The sequence below is a fragment of the Hibiscus syriacus genome, unplaced genomic scaffold (genome assembly GCF_006381635.1).
Source record: "Hibiscus syriacus cultivar Baekdansim isolate YM2019G1 unplaced genomic scaffold, ASM638163v2 tig00110325_pilon, whole genome shotgun sequence".
NCBI classification, from domain to species: Eukaryota; Viridiplantae; Streptophyta; class Magnoliopsida; order Malvales; family Malvaceae; genus Hibiscus; species Hibiscus syriacus.
In genome coordinates, this window is record NW_024062683.1 from 765,261 (window position 1) to 774,080 (window position 8,820).

The following is an 8,820-nucleotide window of genomic DNA, read 5'->3' on the forward strand; positions in this document are numbered from 1 at the left end:
ATGGTCTTCAGGAATTCAGACAAAGAAAACTCAATCATTGCATATAAGACGAGTATTCGATTCGATCGAGTCAAATAAGTTTTTTAATTGATCGAGTCGATGAATCTTATTTTTTAATTCGAAATTTTTTTATGTCATACTGAATTTATAAAATTCAAGTCGTTTATAAATGATTACCAAACTTTTACCGTGTTTACATTTTGATATCTAAACTTTTGAAACCTTTAGTGTGCTTGTATTATAATTTAAATGACTTTCTAAATCATTACGAAATATATATATTTCTTCATATTTTTCATATGTGGTTTATATATATATCATTAATCTTTTTAACGTTGAATCCAGTAAAAAAAATCAATTTTAAAAAAATTGAATCGAGTTTGAATCGCAAGTTTATTATATCCAACACAATTAAATGGTGGTGGAGAGATGCAGTATTTCTGTACATTAAATAGCTATTTGATTCAGACAGTTTAACAATGATGCTTATCTCAACTGAAATCAACAATCTAGTTTAACTAATATTGCTTTTAGGCCCCCTGCACCTTCCTTTAATTTGCTCAATTTCCCCCATTAAGCAACAATTAAACATTCTAATCTCATTTTAAGGAAACCAATTCAACAAATGCATTTATTATTTTTCTAAAATTGCGTTGAATTATTCTCTCTTTTTCCCAATCTACAATTAATGATTGTGATTAGGTTAAGTGTTAAAAAAAGACCCTCCACTTGCTAAAATTATTGATCGATCCATTTGTTGATCATAAAAGCATATAGACTTATAACTAAATCTGATAATAGCAGAAGGACCCAAACCACAATTAAACATATTTTATCATCTTCGGTTTTAATAATAATAAAAGCATATTTATGTAAATGAAAATCTCCTTCCACCCTCCAATTTTAATAATTATATCTCTAACAAATTTTTATTATATTTAATTTAAATTAATCAATCAATAAAATATGGTTGGTCTTGTCTCCCTATTTTTATCGTCCATAATATTTTCCTCATTTTCTGTCATAGAGTGGCCCTTTATATATTTGATTGCAAAATTTTAGGGCTTACTGGATATTTTCATCCCCTTTTGTGGGATCACCCCTTACTGCCCTAGGTCAAAAAGAAAAAAAAAACACACTATAAAGCTCTCACAAATTGGTACTCAACTGTTTGAACAGTGTAGAGGGGTAACAAAATCATCTTTAATGGTTCAATTACTTGTTTAATTTGAACTTTGGGGTTGGGATTAGAGGAGCTAAAAGGTCAGTGGGGGTAGAATTTAGACACTAAAGCATGATTAAAGTAATACCAATAAGGGTCGGTTTTGTAAGTATTTGTATTACTTAAGTAGGTCTTAAGTTCGTGATTTTATGTATGTAAAATATCTCGTTGGGAGACTTAACAACTAAAATATTTATGTACGATATAAATCTATATAAATTAATCAAGAAAAAAACCTTAAAATATAAAGAACACAACAAAAAGAAAAGCAGAACTATGGCAAAAGTAAGAAAAAGTAGGTTCCTTCAAAGATTAGGGAGTAATAAAATATATATTCTTTTTAATTAAAAAGATTTATTTTAAGATCAAATACGAAATCAAATATTAACCAATATCATTAAAAGAATTACAATTTAATGAATAAAACAATTTGTTTAATTTATTAAATACATTAAAATATTACAAAATGGTAATATTATGGATAAATAGATTTTAAAAAGAATTATGAATCTGGAGACGATTTTACTCTAAACTATTCCTTTTGTATTTTAGTACTAACTTGCGAAGAAATGAAAATTGAAGACTAAAATACATTTTTTTTATAAATCGTTACTAAGTGAAGTTTAGAGGTATTCCTTAAACACACCATTTTATTTTATTAAAATATATTTTTATAAAATTTCATTTATTTCTATATTTTTAATTTATCTTCAATTTAATATTAAAATTAAAAAAATATTAGAACAAGATGGGAAAGGGTTATAGAGCTAGGTTAAGACAGGTTACTAGGGTTTCGGAAAACTTTGGCTTTATGCCAGGCAAGTCTACTACGGAGACGATTCATCTACTTTGACGGCTTATTGAGAAATATAGGGAAAAAATAGAGATCTTCACATGACGTTCATTGACCTTGAGAAGGCATATGATAGCGTTCCCCGCGATACGATCTAGAAGACCTTGGAAACGAGACAGATCCCAATTGCTTATATCCGGGCGATTCGTGATATGTACTGTAGATCTACTACATACGTCAGGACTACAGTTGGCGACACCGAGGCTTTCCCGATGGAAATCAGACTCCACCAGGCGTTGACACTTTGCCCTTACATCTTCGTCTTGATTATGGACGACATCTACTGTGCGACACCAGACAATGTTCCATGGTGCATGCTTTTCGCTGACGACATTGTACTAGTTGCTGAAACAAAAACTGAGTTGAATAGTAGACTGACTACCTGGAAAACTGCTTTGGAAGAAAAATGTCTAAGGATCAATATTGAAAAGACAGAGTATTTATGTTCAAATTTCAGTGGGAACCAAAACAATGAAGATGTAGAAGTATGCATAGAAGGACACGTCCTCCCCTTAAAGGATTGTTTCAAGTACCTAGGGTCTATGATACATAAAGATGGGGGTATAGATGATGACGTTACACACCGTATAAAGGAGGGATGGCTAAAGTGGAGGGCTGCTACTGGAGTTTTGTGTGACAAGAAGGTGTCTCTAAAACTTAAGGGAAAATTTTATAGAATGACAATAAGACCAGGGTTGCTATATGGATCAGAATGTTGGGCAATCAAGAAGGATCACGTAAGGAAGATGGAGGCCGCATAAATGAGAATGCTTCGATGGGCATGTGGTAAGACTCTGTGGGATATGACACCAAACTCTGCTATTAGGATGTTCTTGGGGGTGGTGCTTGTATCCGAAAAATTGAGGGAGGGAATACTACGGTGGTTTGGGTATATCCTTAGGCGACAACCGTCAGATGTGGTCAGGAGGGTTGAGTCGATTACAGTCGACGGTGTCAGAAAGAGAGGACAACCAAGGCGGAAGTGGGAAGACTGCTTGAGATCTGATTTGAAGGATTTAGCCCTTACCGAGGACATGACCTCTGATAGAAAATTATGGAGACTTAAGACCATGGTAGCTGAGTAGTGCGGGTCACATACATAAGGTGTGTCATCTCTGCCTTCTTTTAACGCCTTTGTAGTTATTTTCATGACTTCTACTTTTTAAACGTTTCTGTCATTGGAATTTATGAAGTCGTAGAACTATGATAATGGAGTAGTATTGCCTTAGTTTAGGTTTTATCCCATTTGACTTTATACCTTCTCGTAGCTTGCTATCGTCGACTATTGTGTAACATTGTCTTCATGTTTCCTCTTTTAAGTTTGGTCGGGTCTTATGTTTCTGTCTATATACAAAGATTTTTACGCATAGATTTATTTGCTGGAAGTATTTTCCAGTACAAACGCGCATATGAAGACTGCATATGAAAACTGTTCAATTATGTATTTCTTTATTAATTTATACATGCATTGCATTTTATCTTTATTTTAAAAAAAATTTACTGCCGGAGGTCTTCCACGGAAGCTACTCTCAACCATGCGTTGGGGGCAGCCTACTACCCTACCTCCCCCTTGGCCCTTACCCCATTGCATATGAGAATATGATTTTATTGTTGTTGTTGTTGTTGTTGTAATTTTACTAAAATTATTTTAAAATAATTTTACTAAAATTATTTTAAAATAATTTTATTTATACGTAAAAGCATTCCTATCCTTAGTAACGAGGGTTGATTTAAGTGGCAAGTTACTTGCTTTTAAGCAGGTCTCGATTATGTATGTAGAAAATTTTTATTAAATGATTCACCTATCAAAATTAAACATAAAATACAAATCAATATAGATTAATCAAAATAAAATCTTTTGAGAATCGAAAAGAAAAGAAAAAAACACATTCCTATCCCTAGTTAATCAGATACTATACCCAAATCCATTTTTTTAACGATATCTATTTCCTTCTAATTTTACCCAAAATAGACATAAATGAAAATCATATTTGAGATTTAACATGAATTAGCAACCTGTCCTAAAATGGAGCCCACATCTAAATTTGAGAGTGGTCTCAACCAACTCATCGGTAAGGTTGGTGGGACCTTCCCATTTTGTTTGTCCGAAAACAAAGACCCAGACGGTATGGACTCCATGGGTGGGGGCTTCCATAGCTGGCTCTCCTTTACCCTTCCATTGAAATTCAAACAATTTTTACCTCTTTTTCTTACCATAAACATTCTTATTATTATAATATTTATATAATAATTTCTTATTTAATTCCTTTTTTTTAAATAAGGAAAAAAACCCTCAGTTTTCCCGTCTTCTTTGGCTGTCATTTTCCTGTTCAAACCCCTGTTCTGATTTTCCAAGTCTAGTACCCATTTCTTTAAGCTTTATGATTATTCTCTCTCTTTTATTGAAATACCACTTTCAATTCTCCGGACTCTTGTATCTTCTTCTTCTTCCTTCTTTCGTTCTCATTGAAAGCTAAGCTCTTTCATTTTCTTCTTATGCTTGTTTTGTCCCTTTTTATAACTTCTAAAATCTCTCTGTACATAGCAGAAAACACAGAGCTTCATTAATGGTTGCCAACAAATTTGCAACTATGTTGCATGAAAACACTAACAGGATCACTCTTATTCTTGTTTATGTTTTACTAGAATGGGTTATGATTGTTCTTCTCCTTTTGAATTCTCTGTTTTCTTATCTGATCGTCAAGTTTGCTGATTACTTTGGTCTTAAAAGGCCCTGCCTTTGGTGTTCTAGGCTCGATCATGTCTTTGAGCCATCCAAGTATAAAAATTCTTATAGAGATCTCGTGTGTGATGATCATGCCAATGAGATTTCTAAACTTGGTTTTTGCTCGAATCATCGGAGACTATCTGAATCTCGAGATATGTGCGGGGATTGCTTGTCCTCGTCGTCGCCGGAAGTGATGGAAAATGGCGATGAGAATTTCAAGTGTTCTTGTTGCGGTGTCGTGTTGGAGAAAAAGTGGAATCTTCCTTATTTCATGATCAAGCCTTCTTGGGAGGTTCTGGATATCCCCAGAAAGGAAATTTAATTGCTGAATCTGGAGAAAAAGTTGATAAAGATAATGCTTCAGATGGAATCAGATCAGGTGTTGTGGCTGATGATCGAGAAGATGAACAGAGGATTGAAGAAAACAAGGGCGTTGGCATCATTTCTGATGGTGATGAAGAGAGAGGAGTGGAAAAAGATGAGTTTTCGTGTTTCATTTCTAGTTTTGATTGCAATCAAGTGACTGCTAATGGAAATTGTGCGGTTATAGAGAAAGATCAAGAATCTGTTGAAGGAGACTTCATTTTGTCAATGAAAGACGAGTCTCCTGAGATTCTAGCCAAGCATCTGGAGTTTTACATCGAGGGGGATGATTGTCATTTGATTCCAGTTGAATTAATGGATTCTGATGCCGAGGGAAGTCAAAAGATATACAAGCTCAGAGAGGAAAATCAATGTGTTTCTGATAATGGAGATGTTATTTTCGACTTTGATTCGCTTCGTCCGGCACCGGTCAAGTTGGCTATGGAGAATAACTGCAGTCCAGCTGAAGAAGTAACACCCCTTTCAACCCATGAGACTGAAACTGAAAATGAAACAAGTACTGCAGTGCTTGCAGTAGTTGAATCAATGGAATCCAATGAGGAGGAGGAAGATGATGATGTTCAAACAAATGCAGCAACAAGGGAAGGGGAAATCAATGTAGATACTAATCAAGGTACTTGTTTGATTCAATTTAGTATAAATTTTACCAAATGCCTATTGTTTAGTCATTAAGATTAACAATTTGAACAGTTCATCAATTTGCTGCAATTTCTTCAGCAAATCAACCAAATGAAGATATTCAAATGCAAAATTTCGATGAATGCACACAAGAAGATCATGGTGAACCTTAATTTCATATTTAGAATGTGTTTTTAGTTTTAATAATTTGTTCTTTGAGGTGTTAATCTTGTGTTTCTTTGCATTAGGCTCCAATGATGCTGAGGATGAAATAACACTGTTTAAAGCTGCAACAGCTGAGACAAGTGACCAAGCAATGAAGAACCATTTCTCTTTATCTTCTGATCTTTATGAGATTGAGGAAGATAAAGTTCCCGATACACCAACTTCGATCGAAAGTTTCCACCAGTTGCACAAGAAATTGCTGTTGCTCGACAGAAGAGACTCCGGAACCGAAGATCCGATGGATGGAAATATTTTCAGTGACATTGAGGGTGCTGATGGGGTACTAACTGTTGAGAAGTTGAAATCGGCATTAAAAACCGAAAGGAAGGCCTTGAATGCTTTGTATATGGAGCTCGAAGAAGAGAGGAGTGCTTCCGCGGTGGCCGCAAGCCAAACGATGGCGATGATAACTAGGATTCAAGAAGAGAAAGCAGCAATGCAGATGGAAGCATTGCAGTATCAGAGGATGATGGAAGAACAATCCGAGTATGATCAGGAAGCCTTGCAGCTTCTAAATGAGCTTATGGTCAAGAGGGAGAAAGAGAAAGTGGAGCTCGAAAAGGAACTCGAGATATACCGCAGGAAGGTGCTGGATTACGAGGCTAAAGAAAGAATGATGATGCCGATAAGAAGGAAAGACTACAGCTCTCGGAGCGCAAGTTCAGCATCTTGCAGCAATGCTGAGGACAGTGATGGTGTATCGGTCGATTTAAATCATGAATCGAAGGGAGAAGATAGATTCGAAAACCATCAAGTTCGAGAGGATGTTAACCCGAACACGCCTGCCAATGCAGTCTTGTATTTGGAAGAGTCATTGGCTTGCTTCGAAGAAAAGAGGGTATCCATTCTAGAGCAGCTCATGTTTTTGGAAGAGAAGTTGGCTTCACTAAACGATGAAGAAGCAGAACAGCATTTCGAGTACTTTTACGGAGAGAACGGTAACGTCTTCCACGAAAGTTCCCATTTCGGGCACGAAACGAATGGAGTTGCCAATGGTCATTTCAAGGGAGTGAATGGGAAACATCACGAAGACAAACTAATCCCAATGGCTGCAAAGGCAAAGAGACTTCTCCCACATTTCAATGCCACCGATGCAGACATAGAAGATACGATATCAAACGGACACGAAAACGGCTTCCGTTCCGTATCCCATCAACATTCCTCACTGGAACTCGAAAGCAAAACAATCGCTATCAAGGAAGAAGTGGATCGTGTGTACGAGAGATTACAAGCACTCGAGGCAGATAGGGAGTTCGTAAAACATTGCACCAGCTCATTGAACAAAGGAGACAAAGGGATCTATCTTCTTCAAGAAATTTTACAACACCTTCGTGATCTGAGGAGCGTCGAACTCCGAGTAAGGAGTATCTAAGACACCGCTATATAGTCGAATTCATCAGAAAACACGCGGAAAACAAAACGGTAAAACCAAACCTTCAGTTCAATGTATTCATAATTTCATATCATACAAATTTACAAGACTTCGTGTGCTTGATCATTGTAGGATGCTCAATCAGAGTTGCTCAACCACTGAAAAAAGACCGACTCCGGCACCGATTGGCGGGGACAACACAGTTCCATATTTACAACAATCGAAAGTCTGTCATTTTCCCATTGCATTTCCAGGTTGCAAAGCTCTTTTTGTCATCTTCTTGGGGGAAGGGGAATGAAAGGGTAAGTAACCCCATTTTCCTTCACATTTGCACCATTTTCGCCATATATGGGGGGCCAAATTTGAGTTACTTGTAAACTACATGCATCGATTTGTAAATTATATAAAGTGTCTGTTTATATTGTTTTGGAGCTGTTCTTTTTTCCTCGTTCTGAACTTCCATGGGCCATGGTTGAGGTTGACAGGTAGGTTGTAAAGAAACAAAACAAGTATAAAAACAACAGAGAAATGGTAATATATTTTGACTTTAAATTCAGATTAAGAAGCAAAGATTGCTTTTCCAGAATTGATTGTTGTTTCAAGCACAAGACACCACCTAACATGCAGACACCACCTAACATGCCGACACTCAATTTGCAATAAAATAATCCCTGCAATTAATAATAATAATAATAAACACAGCTCCATCGGTCTAACACTTGATACTATATCTTATTAGCTTTAACGGTAACTTTGCAACATGCAATATCATACAGCCCGCTTTCATATTGCCAAAATTCTGGTCCCATCAGTTAAATTATCGGTTCAATCAGTTTGTAACTGATTATTTTATTATAATTTTTAAATATTTATAATTATTTATTTTAAAATTTATTAAGCGGTCTAGGTAACTAAAATAAATATTCATTTTTTTTACAGAAACTTTGAATTCGAACAACTACGTTGAGGCAACAATACATAATTTTAAGCATGTGGGTTGAAATTATACCTACACAAGATTTGTTTGATTAGTTTAGTTTATTATTCACTTCACGTGTTGTAGCAGAAGAAAGCAACTATGATCTGTCTAATGATTGTATCAACCCCTGGTTTAACGACTTTCGGCGCAGATTAAATGCTTAATTATGATAATTAAGATAATGATGAAGTTAAGGTGAGGCATACCTTTCATTTATTTTAAGAAATGGAGATGGAACATAAGGATTGTGTAAAATATCACGTTTAAAATTCTTTTTAGCCATCGATTATATATATTTACAAATACAGCTATTTGAATTCACTATCTTCAGGAAAGTAATAATTTTAATTAGAAAAATGTATCTCAAAAAATAATTTTATTTGATAATAGCTTTTGATGAAAGAAAGATTTGAATATATGATCTAAATTTAATTTAATT

General features: G+C 35.1%; 1 pseudogene; it reads left to right on the forward strand.

Moving 5' to 3' along the window:
* Positions 1-4,449: 4,449 nt before the first annotated feature.
* LOC120118030 lies at positions 4,450-7,614 on the forward strand (annotated as a pseudogene).
* The last annotated feature ends 1,206 nt before the right edge of the window (positions 7,615-8,820 follow it).